Source organism: Betta splendens, chromosome 24, assembly GCF_900634795.4.
Source record: "Betta splendens chromosome 24, fBetSpl5.4, whole genome shotgun sequence".
Classification (NCBI taxonomy): Eukaryota; Metazoa; Chordata; class Actinopteri; order Anabantiformes; family Osphronemidae; genus Betta; species Betta splendens.
The window spans coordinates 320,132-332,602 of record NC_040901.2 but is presented as its reverse complement, the minus strand read 5'-3'; the positions used below and the strand labels follow the sequence as shown (position 1 = coordinate 332,602).

Genomic DNA, 12,471 nt, shown 5'->3' with positions numbered 1-12,471 from the left:
CTACACTCTTCACTATCATGCCATCTGGTGAGAGCTACAGAAGAATTCAGGCACTCGCATCCAGAATGTGCAACAGTTTCTTTCCACAAATCATCACTCCTCAACACAAAGGAACTGCCGTTATACTCTCTGCACAACAACTGTTATGCACACCTCAAGGTCATGGTTCACACATACAGTATGATCCTACATGGACAATCCATGCATCCAAATCCTGCACGTGTACTATTCGGCAATATTGTCCCGTCATCCTTGTCTTTTCTAGCAATCATGTTTGGACTTTGTGCATATACAGTTCTATTTAGTTTTAGAGTTAAAGTATGTGCAAATTTATATATATATAGATATATAAATATATAGATAGATAGATAGATATAGAGAGATATATATATAGTATATAGATATATATTATATAGATATAATATGATATTATATATATATATATATATATATATATCTCTATATATATATATAATAGTACATATATGCTCGCTGGATAGCTCAATCGGTAAAGTCACAGGACTTACATGCGTCACATATCGGTAAAGTCACAGGACTTACATGCGGGGGGTTCCCGGTTCGAATCCCCGTTAGGGCGAATAGGCATCCAGTGTGGGTCCTTGGGCAAGACCCTTCAAGCTACCGCCTACCTCATATCATGAGACAATGAACCACATGAGATACCGGCTCAGACGTCGCCCGGTCTAACAAGTAGTCAGGGATGCACCCGTACTGCAGTAAAAAAGTTGGTCGCTTTGAAGTGCTACGACTGTAGTATGGAGCTGTTCCAACAGACCGCTACTAAGGCAGCGCCATCTTGTAAAAGAGTATTTAGCTGTTTTTCTTTTAGAACTTAGAATCTTAGCCTAGGACACCACTTTTATTTTGATTTCAATTTGTTATGTTAGCACCATTGTTAATTAGGAGAACTACAAGACAGCAAGGGGATGACTTTAACAGGAAACCAGCCTGTCAGATATTCCATTATTAAAGGGATAGTTAACTGCTGAAAAGCAAGTTGTGTGTCACTTTATTTTCCGTCTCACAACAGCATAGGCACATTAAAGAAAGTACAGAAACAAATGAAATTAGGCACAATACAACACTGAACAGAGTGGAGTGGAGTAATGGGTATTTGGTTATTGGGTTATTGTACATTAAATAAATATATTGTACAGTTTTGCACAAATATAGCACAGAGTAATTTTCTATACAACCACTGATGGTTATCAGTTGTGGTGTGGGAGATAGTTCACATTGCTGATTATTATACAGTCTGATAGCAGCAAATAGGAAAGATCTACGATTTCTCTCCTTCACACAGCAAGGGTGGATAAGTCTACTCCTGAAGTTGCTCTCCAGAGCAGACAGCGAGTCCTCCAGTGGGTGAGAGTCCTGGTCCAGGATGGATGTGAGTTTAGCCAGGACCCTGCACCGTGTCCAGAGTGCAGCCCAGGACAGAGCTGGACTTTTGATGACCCTGTCCAGTCTCTTCCTGTCCCTCACCGTGATGCTGCTGCACCAGCAGACCACACCGTACAGGATGGCTGATGCCACCACAGAGTCATAAAATGTCTTCAGGAGTGGCCCCCTCACTCCAAAAGACTGCTGTACAGTGCCGTGTGTTATGAGTCCAGCCCAGTGTTCTCAGTGAGACTAAGAGATACAGTGGCTTCGGTTTCATGGCAGTTGAAGGGTCCGGTACATCTGAAGCAGAACTTTGTGTCCAAATTAAAAGCTTACACTCACAGTTCGGTTGTGTAGGAAACAGTCTCCTGTGGGATTGGGAGTTCTGTGTAATCCTTTTATCTTCTGGTGAATCGCAGCTCAGTCTGTGTGAAAGGGGAATGAAACTCATACATAATGATGCATTACCTCTGTGTCCAGATGTGAATGTATGGACGTTACAGTCTGTTTTAGCAATGGTCCCAGGACCAGCAAGTAAATGCAAAACAGCACCACCAAAGGTCTTTTTAATCCTTGGTTCCCAGTTGGCTACACTTTTGTGAAGAATAATTATTTTTAGAATGTGATATTTATGTTTATTTTAGTGGTTACCTTAAAGTTAAAAAAACATAATTATATAAAATATAATTATCTGATATATATATTGTTATCTGAGAATTCTTGAAGCAAGGCACAAGTCAATGTGCCAGAGTTTTACTTATGCAATCTGTTGCAGGCTACAAAGAAACTCCCCTGTAGTTCCCCCCAGTTGGCGGTCATTAGTTTGACAGATTCTGTGTAACATGAATTATGTTCTACTTTTCAACAGGTCTCAGGAATTCTACTGTGAAACATGTGATTGTTCCATGCGCTCTGCTCTTCTGGCCCTCACCTTAAACAGTAAACCCAGTGCAGAAGACCACAAGGCAAAAGAACTGGCTCAGCAAATAAACTTCAAGGTACAGTAATGGCAAGTAACAACAACACAGACCACAGACCTCTGAACCATCTGCAAATCAGGATGAAAATAGAGTAGTAGTAGTAGTAAGGTGAGAATAGGGTAGTAGTAGAATATATATATATGAGAGAGAGAGAAGAGAGAGAGAGAGCTGGGCAAGACCTTCAAGCTATCGCCTACCTCATATCATGAGAGACAATGAACCACATGATACCGGCTCAGACGTCGCCCGGTCTAACAAGGTTTGCGTCAGGTGTTGGGGAACCAGAGCACCTTGGCGAGAAGGGGCTACTGGAACAAGAAAGAAATGGCTGAGATGCGAGAACAAGGCTCTGTTGGAATGCTACTACTCAAGTAACCCTAGTCAGAGGGGCTACATGCAAAGAATGTGCGGTGAATGGGAACGGAGAAACCCACATTCAAGGCTGACGGCGAAGCAACTAGTAGCTCAGTGTTCCAACATCCACAAACGGCAACTGCTATCACAACTTGAGATTGACGAGATACAACACAAATGCTACGGCAAGGGGGAGCCAGGACGCCAGGTCAGAGGGGAGGTTTCACCATCTCCCCAACCGGAAATTGGGTACGAAGCCCCAATAAGCACAGATACGCTGAGCGAGGCAGCGACTGACCTGAAAGATAAGATCATGGCGAGATTGAACAGGCAACCCCGAACCCCACTACAACGGCTAAGTGAAGTACCATCAGAAAGTCTCATGGAAGATGTGAATGCAGCATTGAGAGCGATCCCTACCACAACAATCACAGAAACCAATGAGCTGATATACGCTTCAGCATCAGTGATCCTAGAGATGCTTGGCTATAAGAGCAACCATGGGAGCCATGAGAAACAATACCCACCATGGAAACGAAGGTTGGAGGCAAAAATCAAGGCAGCTCGGAGGGAAGTGAGCCAAATGACAGAGGCCCAGAGAGGTGCAATGAAAAGACCAATGCCCAAGAGGTACAGTCAGATGCCCATACCTGAAGCACTCGAAACTGCCAAGCAAAGGCTACAAGCCTTGGCCAGCCGCCTAAAGAGATACACCAGAGATAACGAAGCCAGACGAATAAACCGGCTGTTCGCAACACAACCTGCGAAAGTGTACTCTCAATGGCAGGGTAATAACAGCAGAGCAGACCCACCAAGGCTGGAAACTGAACAGTACTGAAAGGGTATATGGGAAAGGGAGGCATCACACAACAGTGATGCACAGTGGCTGGTGGATCTGAGGGAAGACCACAGCAACCTCCCTGAACAGAATCCAGTGACTATCACAATGGCAGACATCCAACATAGAGTCTCAGGTATGAAAAACTGGACAGCACCTGGCCCTGACATGATCCACACCTACTGGCTAAAGAAGCTCACTGCAATCCATGAGCGCCTGGCAGCACAAATGAACCAGCTGCTAAGGGATGGGACTCACCCTGAATGGCTAACCGAAGGGCGAACGATCCTGATAATGAAGGATCCCTCAAAGGGCACAGTCCCATCCAACTACCGGCCAATAACCTGTCTCTCCACAACATGGAAGCTCATGTCAGGCATCATCGCAGCTAAGATAAGTGGGCACATGAGTCAATACATGAGCGAAGCACAGAAGGGCATTGGTAAGGATACCAGAGGAGCCAAACACCAACTCCTGGTAGACAGAACAGTCGCCCAAGACTGCAGAATGCGACACACCAACCTGTGCACAGCCTGGATCGACTACAAGAAAGCCTATGACTCAATGCCACACACATGGATCACTGAATGCTTGGAGCTGTACAACATCAACAGAAGGGCCTTCATTGCAAACTCGATGAGGTTGTGGAGAACCACCCTTGAAGCCAATGGGAAGCCACTTGCCCAAGTATCCATCAAATGTGGCATATACCAAGGAGATGCACTGTCCCCACTGCTGTTCTGCATAGGTCTGAACCCCCTCAGCCAAATAATAAACAAGACTGGCTATGGATACCGACTCCAGAACGGGGCCACCATAAGTCACCTCCTCTACATGGATGACATCAAGCTGTACGCCAAGAGTGAGCGAGACATCGACTCACTGATCCACACCACCAGGATCTACAGCTCGGACATCGGGATGTCATTCGGGCTCGAGAAATGTGGGAGGATGGTAACAAAGAGAGGCAAGGTAATCCACACAGAAGGGGTCTCACTCCCAGAAGGAAGAATAGCAGACATTGAGGACAATTACAAGTACCTTGGAATACCACAGGCAAACGGCAACCTTGAACAGGCAACAAGGAATGCGGCAACAGCCAAATACCTCCAACGAGTAAGGCAAGTCCTAAGAAGCCAGCTCAATGGCAAGAACAAATCCCGGGCAATAAACAGCTACGCTCTGCCAGTGATCAGATACCCTGCAGGAATAATAAGGTGGCCAAAGGAAGAGATACAGACCACAGATGTTAAGACACGAAAGCTCCTCACCATGCATGGAGGGTTCCACCCCAAATCCAGCACCCTGAGACTGTACGCTAGCCGCAAGGAAGGAGGCCGAGGACTAGTGAGCGTGAGAGCCACTATCCAGGATGAAACATCCAAGATCCATAAGTACATCAAGGATAAGGCCCCGACAGATGGCGTGCTGAGTGAATGTCTCAGGCAGTGGAGAACAGAGGATGAGATGCTGGAAGAGGGACCATCATGGGAGGACAAGCCCTTGCACGGGATGTACCACCGGAACATAACTGAAGTGGCTGATCTCAACAAATCCTACCAATGGCTTGAAAGGGCTGGGCTGAAGGACAGCACAGAGGCACTCATCCTGGCTGCACAGGAGCAGGCCCTGAGCACCAGAGCCATAGAGGCCCAGATCTACCACACCAGACAAGACCCAAGGTGTAGACTGTGCAAAGAGGCCCCAGAGACGGTCCAGCACATAACTGCAGGGTGTAAGATGCTGGCAGGCAAAGCATACATGGAACGCCATAACCAAGTGGCTGGCATAGTATACAGGAACATCTGCGCGGAGTATGGACTGGAAACCCCAAGGTCAAAGTGGGAAACACCTCCCAAGGTGGTAGAGAACGAGCGAGCCAAGATCCTGTGGGACTTCCAGATCCAGACTGACAGAATGGTAATGGCGAACCAACCAGACATTGTGGTGGTGGATAAAGAGCAGAGGAAAGCCGTAGTGGTGGATGTGGCAATACCAAGCGATGGCAACATCAGGAAAAAGGAACATGAGAAACTAGAGAAATACCAAGGGCTCAGAGAAGAACTGGAGAAGGCTTGGAAGGTGAAGGCCACAGTGGTGCCTGTGGTGATCGGAGCACTGGGGGCAGTGACCCCCAAACTGGAGGAGTGGCTACGACAGATCCCTGGAAAAACATCCGAAATCTCAGTCCAGAAAAGTGCAGTCCTAGGAACAGCAAGGATACTGCGCAGAACCCTCAAGCTCCCTGGCCTCTGGTAGAGGACCCGAGCTTGGAAAGTGGATGAGACCACCCGCGGAGGGTGAGAATAGAGTGTGTATATATATATATATATTTTTTTTTTTTATTTTGTAACTTTTTTCTAAGGACCAGTATAGGGCTGCAAATTGAGCTGGTCATTTTACAGTGCAGCATGAAGGCAACACAACACAGCCACTTGCAAAATGGCGGAGGAAATAGATTATCCAGCAGCAAGAGAAAGACTGCTTCCTTAATACTTCATTTATGTAATCTATTTTATAGAGCATTTTATATTAAACAACGAAGATGACAGTGACCTGCAAGTTATGCAAAGCTCAGCTTGTGGCTTGGAAAGACTACAGCAATACATGAGCATGTGACCAGAAACCACACGTTTGAGCTCAATTTGTTCTGCCGCGATTCAAGCACCTGGTGGTTGAACAATCGTATTGCTCGCTACACAGTAATGAATGACACCACCATAGAACAGATCAACTTACGATGGGGAAAAAACAGCAGCAAAAAATAGTATAATTAAAATCCAGGTTGGAGGAGCGCTCCTGCCCCAAGTGTAGGAGTTCAAGTATCTTGCGATGTTGTTCACAAGTGAGGAAAGGAAGGAGCGTGAGACTGACAGACGGATCCATGAGGCGGCTGCAGTAATGCGGTCGGTGTACTGGTCTGTCGTGGTGAAGAGGGCTCTCAATTTACCAGTCAATCTATGTTCCTACCCTCACCTATGGTCATGAGCTTTGGGTAATGACCGAAAAGGCAAGATCACAGATACAAGCGGCTGAAATAGCGTGAGAAGATCTGTCACCAGGGAGGAGCTCAGAGTAGAGTCGCTGCTCCTCCACATCGAGAGGAGCCAGTTGAGGTGGCTCGGGCATCTCTTTCAGATGCCTCCTTGACGCCTTCCTGCCTTTAAGCGGTTAAAAATGGATGGGTGGATAAAATTAGTTTTAGTGGTTAGTACTGTTGCCTCACAGCCAGAAGAACCCAAAAGTGGCGTTTACATGTTCTCTCCGACTACATGGGCTTTCAGTAAGGTTGACTGAAGAACAAAACTCTATGCTGTTTTTGAATTTTATTATTATTTATAAGATTTAAAGAGTCAAAATGTTTGCATTTTCAGATGTAAACCTTTACAAAAACACATAGAAACACATAGGAAATATATTTATTTATCTGATTCATTGAAAAAATAATCAGCAGGTGTTATGGGAAAAATTGTCTCTTCCTTATTTTTATGTGTCTTCCTTATTTCTATGTATTTCTATGCAGTTATTATACGAGTTATGACTTATGTTCTGCAATTAATATCTTATGTTTTGTCTTACTGTATGCATTTGACATTTCACCTAGATTGTTCAATGGTTGTCTCTGCCTGATAGACTCTCAACTCTAGCTCCCAAACCCAAGGTCGGGGAGTTGTGTCTCTGTCTGTTGAGACTTGGTGCTCCTTTCTCACAGATAGTTGGACGTCAGCAATGCAGGTGTGAGAATGTAAATATCTTCACACACACTGCGACAGGGAGGAGATGGTGCATGTAATTTGATTGGGTTAGAAAGACATTCCACCCTAGTCGGACAGAGAAGCTAAAAGGCAGAAGCAACTTGAGGATCGTGGGCTCTTTGCATCACACCTCCGTGGTGTGTGCACTGATCTCCCCAGCTGGTTTTTGGTTTGTTGATGTGCACGATCAACATCCATGCTTTTTATTTGCTTTCCCCATTATTTTTATTTTCTTTATTATTTCAATAAATCGCACAAAAGGACAACTCTCTCTCATCTACTTCTTTATGGAAAATTTCCACCACAGAAATTGGCGTCACGAACAGGATCCCGCGGCAGGTCGTCTGGACGGTGTGACCAGGGACGATAGTCCTGAGGACTAGGGTCGCTCAGCCTCCAAACCTCTACAGCTGTTCTGAGTGGGAGGACTGCTCACCCGTCTGGATTGCCTCTGACGAGATCCAACGAACTCAAAATGCAACCTCTACTCGGCTCGGTGAGAGAGATTCCGTTTTGTTGCGACTTATCGAAGAAAAAAAAAAAAAAAACGGGTTTGAAATTGGTTTCAGGTATTCGGGTTTACTTGGCTCTGATCATTTGGTTTAGGGAAAGTAAGGCAAATAACAATTAATTCTAAAACATCCGCAACTAGACTAAAACAACGACAAAAGAAAATATAACTAGGAAAAGAATTAATAATATTTCTAAAATGACTATGTGGCTGAAAACATCTAAAATATAATAATTAGGACCAAACAAATTTTTTTAAATTAAAAAAATTTAATATTCGGGTAAAAAATTAGGTCAAAGTCTGCCCTGGTGGCCGAGACGGTGGTTGCTAAGGGTTGGCTCGTGGGACCGAGCTTTTTGTCTGTACTGAGGATACAGACCAGTGTGCAGATCTGAGCGCAGTCCAAAGGGTGTGGACAAGGAAATAAAAGACGGCTTTGATGTAAGACGGAGCGCGTTTGCAGGGGGAAGTGGTTTTGAGATACGAGGGACCCGGGTTCTAGAGGGCCTGACGGTGAGGGACCACTTCCGAGAACCCTGTCGCTGATCTGAGCGGTTCCCTTTCTACGGAGACGTCCGTGGAAGAGAAATTTCGAAAAAAGGTTCCGGCCGGAACACAAAAAAGTCTAAGACAGAAAACCGCCGGGACTCTGAAAGATGGGTTCGGGGCGATCTAAGTCTCCACCACCAGACTGCAGCATTACAAAAGTAAAAGTAATTAAAAGTAAAAGGTAAATACGGTTATTAGTGCGTTTCATGTTTCCACGAGTGGGAAACTGGTTATGGGTTCAAAGGAGAATCGCTTAGTGTAAAAGGACATACGCACCTTAAAAGAAAAAAATTAGAGAAAAAAGAAAAGATCTGAAAAAGCAAAACTATCAAAACTAAAGCCCTAAAAGAATCAAAAGAGTGATGAGAGTAACAGAAAAAAAAGGAGATAACAACTCTGGGGAAGAATTGTTCGCACTCTGCCACACACACATACACCACACACATATCATGTCAAGAGCAAATGCTCCCATTGTTTCTGCTCTCTATCCTAATGCAGAACTGAGCGCGATGAGGGTAAATCCGGATCTGGACTCCTTTCCCACCGTCAGCAGAAGAACCGAAGGAGAAGAAGCGCCTGTCCAACAACCAGAACAGGGTGGAAGCTCTGATACCACAGCAGCTGGAGGACACAGATCACAGCATGGACGCCTCAACGACTCCCACAACGTCTGCAGCCATCACGTTCTGGGCTCATTAGATGAACCAGCTACTACAGACCCTGCACCAGCAGGAAAAGACTGTGTCTGAAGCTTCAGAGGCCGTGAAACTGTCATACACGCGTGTGTGTCTGACACAGAAACCTGTTTATGACAATCAGCAAAGGAAAACAAGGACAGAGCAACAGTAGAGTGAGAAGACGTGCTCTGACACAGACACTGGTTGAAACAACAGGAGAGGCTTCAGACGTGATTGGCCCAAAAGAGCTGCATCTGAGGATCCAGGAAAGGTCTGTCATCGAGGAACAACTGTCCCATCGAAAGGCTTCACCCACTGGCGCTCACATCAGACTGATGGTTGGGGAAGGAGGAAGGTGACGGTTCCTTTTCACGTGACGTACAAGACGGTACCGCAAAAACACACACATTCATACACGCAATGAAGAAACACGCTTACAGCTGATACACGCTCAAATTCATGTTCATGCTTATCTGCTCGAAATGAAGAATCGCTTTTTGCTCAAGAAAAATCCCACAGAGTGATTTTAAAATGATGACAAACAGCTAAATGACAACTGCTGCATGACTTTACAGTCTGATGAGTTTAAACTATTTTAACTTGCAACAAATTCAATAATAAAATCCTTTATGTTTCTAAAAAGATGTGCACACTATAGGTTCGTCTGGCCAGACTAGAAGAAAACAAAATAAAACCAGACTGTAGAAAAAACAAAATAAAACCAGACTATAGGAATAAAACAGACTATAGGAAGACTGAGACTGACTGAAACAGACTATTAATGACTATTAAAGGGAAGACGACTATTAGAGAGAAGTAATAATAATGACTGTACGTACCAGACTATTAAAGAAAAACTTACTGTTTCACTGTCTTGTGCAACATCTGAGAGCAAGACAACTTGAGATTTATTTTTGCTTTCAAACTTGTGCCCAGTTAAATTTTTAGGAAGAGATCTCATGTAGTTTAGATATTTGATTGATTTCCACTCCAGACGGAGTGCAGGTTACATCTACAGACATTCTAAATAATCCCTCTTTTGTTGCTGTTAACTTCAGCTCAGCTGTGCTCTTATCATTGGCTGCTGAGGGGGGGCTGTAACTGAGGCCCTCACACAGGCTGCATCACAGCTTGTTTATGATTTCACACACACTCAAACTGACCTCAACTTCCCTCTTTTGGGATGAACACAGGTCTGCGCTTGCGATTTCTCTTACTAACGAACAAAAAAGATTTTTGATATTTATTCTACAGTTCCACACGTCCCTCTGTGAAAACATGATGGAGACAGATGCAGGACGTGGGTCCTTTCGTGATCAGATGTCAACGGGGTGGAGACTGGTGAACGACTTCTGACCCCATGTGACGTATTCACCTACTTTGCATACTTTATATTTTTTTTTAATTCTGTCTGTCATGTGCAGCAAACAGTGAACTTGGTACCTCCACATTCTAATTACCCACATTACATGCTTTTGTTTTTATTTTTATTTTTCAGAGGACGCTCTGAGCCAACACTCAGCCTCACAGGAAACCCTGCTTCCCTGTGGCTCACACACAGACATGATGTAGGTTTGATCAGAGGATGTGAACCAGTGGTCATCACACCTAAATCTGACCACAGACCATGTAAACAACAACACCCTCTTAAAGAAGCCATAGATGGCATTACTGCAGTCACCACTACGATACTGAAACATTGGATGCTACAGGCCACAATGAGAGCCTGTCTAAATTACAGTTAGTTCAGACTAAGGTTATTTTCTGGGTCATTGTAATTACAGCTGATGGCAAATCCATCTCACCCAACTGAGTTAAAGCAATTTGAGACCTGCCTAAACCGTGCACGTAAAAACAGCTGATGTCTTTTCTAGGTTTTTTGTTCTTATTGTAGGACTTTCGTTCCTAACTTTACTGTCTTTGAGGCCCCACTCAGGGTTCTGATGCAGACGTCTTCATCGTCCACTTCTTGTCTCAACGTGGACGTCTGAGGCTGAACAACGTTCACTGACCTCATGCTTGCTCTTCAGGCTCCTACTTTGGGTCTTTCTGATCTGACCCTACGCGACCTTTCACTCAAACAGTGGATGAGAAATCAGGTTGTACGACTTCTGTTCTTTTGTCCTCATACTGTTTTTGATTCTTTTGAAATAGATCCACATCTTCTCTTACAGCCCGATGGCTTAGATGCAACACCACCTTGCTCAACATGCTGAACATTACTATTCAATGAGGTCGTCTTGAAGTCTAGTGCTTTGCTAAGACACTACTCTGCTCAGGCTGCCCCAGAGGTTGATCGCGTGACTGAAGCTAGTAAACTAGCAGAAGGAGAGTCTGTTACCATCTACACAGACTCTACAGATGCTCTGTGGAAGCATAGGAAGCTTTTGAAGTCTGATTGCAAACTTATCTCTACATTCATGATAAGGTTCTGCTTTGCTGGACGCTGTCCTGCTACAGTACCTACAGCTAATGCTGTTTGTAACTGTCCAACATCAGTGACGACTTTGTTTTGTGCCGACATGCAGCTGCAGACGCTGCCTGCGAAGGTCACTGCCCAACAACCCCTCCCTCTCCTGATCCCTGTTTTCTCTCCTGATCCTTGTTTTCTCTCAAACTCTCTTGTCCTTTGTCCTTCCTCATCTCCCTGGTGGTTTAAACATTTTCTACCTCACAGGGAACGCAGACTCTGGCAGACGAATGGTTCCACCTGTAGCCATGGAGTCTGGTTTGGGCCTGATGGAAGCAGTGCCGCCCAAACACCTTTTCCCCACAATTCAGATTTCCAACAGGTGAAAACAGGCGACAGGACTATTACACCATCCAACGAGGGGACTGGCGATCGTTAGGAGTTCAGGAGGAAGCATTGGGACTCAAAACGGTGGCGAGGTCCCCTTCCAGGTCCTTCTGACGACCAACACGGCTGTGAAGATCGCAGAAAGAGCGACTTGGATCCACTCCAGCCACTGCAGGAAGGTCCCCGAATCCAACAGACGACCCTCCATCTACATCTACACCACACGAGAAAAACCACCACTGACGAAAAGAATTGAGAAGGACGACCCTCGCTGTGCTCACACACGCACTGAGGCGAGGCTGCGTTGACCGTTCAGCTAAAGGTGTGAGCCAAGCGCCGCCTGAAGCTGCGCCGGTGAATCACACTATCAGACCATACATCTACACACACGCTCCTGAGAAAACACACACACGAGCAGCCTTGAGTTGCCAACGCTGGACGACGTGTAGACTCTTCACATCACGGAGTGACAGTGACTCAGACGACATTGGGAGGAAACCTGACGGTGATAACGAACCCCAAGTGTCTCTGTGGATCAGCTGATCACAACCTGAAGAAACCCCAACGAGCTGTCCAATACTTCAAACACAACAGGTTGGAAAC

At 45.2% G+C, this 12,471-nt stretch overlaps 1 protein-coding gene across 2 annotated transcripts in view; it reads right to left on the bottom strand.

The window, feature by feature from the left end:
- ube2j1 (ubiquitin-conjugating enzyme E2, J1) overlaps positions 1-12,471 on the bottom strand; it is a 41,665-nt gene that overhangs the window by 25,544 nt on the left and 3,650 nt on the right. The gene's annotated exons all lie outside the window — the stretch shown is intronic.